The sequence below is a fragment of the Poecilia reticulata genome, linkage group LG13 (genome assembly GCF_000633615.1).
Source record: "Poecilia reticulata strain Guanapo linkage group LG13, Guppy_female_1.0+MT, whole genome shotgun sequence".
NCBI classification, from domain to species: domain Eukaryota; kingdom Metazoa; phylum Chordata; class Actinopteri; order Cyprinodontiformes; family Poeciliidae; genus Poecilia; species Poecilia reticulata.
Window position 1 is genome coordinate 8,942,950 of NC_024343.1, and position 2,189 is coordinate 8,945,138.

Here is a 2,189-nt window from a genome sequence, read left to right on the forward strand (position 1 = left end):
GCGCCGTGAATATGGTCAGATCCGCCGGATCCACTTCTCTGGCTGCAATGCGCGCTCCCGACACAGGGGGAACAGATTTTCACAGGGGAACAGAATTTCTCACAAGACCTCGAAGTAGCKGCGTTTAGCCAAAGGTTGATCCGATATATGAACGCTAATGTCGGCCGGCGGTTTTCCACCGCGCCAGGTGTTGTGCTTTTCTGGGCATAACACCTGGGCAGGCGTGCTTTTCTGGGCATAACACCGGGAGCGGTGGAGAACCGCACCGGCCGACATTAGCGTTCATATATCGGAACAACCTTTGGCTCAACGCCGCTACTCCCCGGAGCTCGAATATCGAATAGCCAACTTGAAACTAACTTCACTGCGGTGTAGAAAAGACATGCCGAGGATAGACTTGGCTTTGGATGAACAGATATTTTTGTGCAGAATTAGCGGTGCGTGGATTTCATTGATACGTAAAGGTAAGACAGCTATAAGATGTTTTTGTTTAGTTTTTTAATGAAATGTGCATTTTGTGGGCTATATTTTATGTTTAAATAATTCAGTAAAGTAGAAGCGGAACCTAATCTACCACAGCAATTATTTATTAATAAAACTTTAAGCCTACTGTTGTTGTAGTATGCTACTGTTGTAGTATGCTACAACAACAGACTAAATGTTCTGTTCTGTGTGCAAAATTCTTGAATGTTTTTTGGTGTTAAATCCTAAAACATGAAGTGGCATTGTTGTCAGTTGCTATGGCAACGAGTCTGCGTAGCTTGGCAAATACCCTTTGCTGTGGATGATAGCACGAAATTAATACCTACATTAAATAGTTAACGCGGCTATGGATGATAGGAAAAGATGAGTCTTTTTGCCCCCCAGCGTTATATGCCTGCGCRAAATTTCCGTAGGTCCAATAACATGCCATAAGTCAGTGCCTCATTAGCAATGAACCTCACCGCACGTCACTGCTCTGCGGCACTAACAAAAACCCTCCAGTAAGTAAATATTCAAAGCAAAAGACATAAAACACGTTTTATTTACCTTCACTACTCAATAGGAAGAAACACATTGACAACAAAAATCAGTCCACAGTTTATTTCATTACTTTGGTTGAATCATGATAAACTGCCACCTTATGCCTTGGAAATCAAACTAGCAAAACTGCTACATTGCTTTCATAGACTTAGCTCCTTTTTCTGTCGAAGGTAGCCAGTATACAAATTATATTTAGCGCTCTAGCTCTTACTTTAATACGCAGAGTTTGAAACAGGAGGGAGCAGCTGAGTATTGCCACAGCAGGCAGCTCTGTATGGGAGCTGAGCGCAGAGGGGCTATAGCAGCTGGCAGTAAAAAAATAAAWAAATAAATAAAAAGTATGTCTATCTCTTACCATCTTCAACGTAGAGCCATTAAAGCTGCAATATAAAATCTGATTATTTTCTAGAAAACTGGTGCTGACTTTTAAGTTGAAGTTATGATACTTACCAAATATTCAATTCCTACATATTTATAGGTTTTAACATGAAAAGAAAAATAAAATAAAAGTTGAAAGCAACTTAAGTTATAATTTAAATAACACACAACCACTGCAATAAATCAATATTTATGAGGAATTTTATTAAGTGGCGTTACTTCTTAAAACATTTAAGTCAGAAAAAAAGAAAAAAAGAGGAAAGAAAACTAATCCAATGTTGTTCTAAAGTATGTAAACTAGGTGCTCCTGTTCAGGGTTGCTAAGTATTTCATACCATTTCTAAGTAGTGAGTACTCTACAGCAGCACACTAGTGTGCCGTGAGTGATCGTCAGGTGTGCTGTGGAAATTATCCAATTTCACCTACGATTTTGTATTTTCCAGACTATAAGCCTTTTTTTCCTAACCTTTGAACCATGCAGCTTGTAGCCCGGTGCAACTTTTCTGTGGATTTTTCTTCAACCGCCAGGGGGCTCTATAGCAGGAAGTGAATCATTCAAAGTGTCTGTTACTACCCAATAGTAAGTCCCGCCTACTCCTCACAACTCATTGGACTCACTACGGCCCAGTTCTCTCTCTAACAGGTCCGGAAAACCCCCAGAAACTCGAGTCTTACCCTAGAGATAGTTTGTGGAGAATTATCTGTTTAAACTGGGGTCGGAAAGGACTCGTCTAGCTCTGACTACCTTCGATCCAGAAGTTATGACCCTTTACAGTTGAGGAGCAATC

General features: G+C 40.5%; 1 protein-coding gene across 5 annotated transcripts in view; it reads left to right on the forward strand.

Moving 5' to 3' along the window:
- Nucleotides 1–2,189, forward strand: part of sorl1 (sortilin-related receptor, L(DLR class) A repeats containing) — a 303,395-nt gene that overhangs the window by 268,276 nt on the left and 32,930 nt on the right. The gene's annotated exons all lie outside the window — the stretch shown is intronic.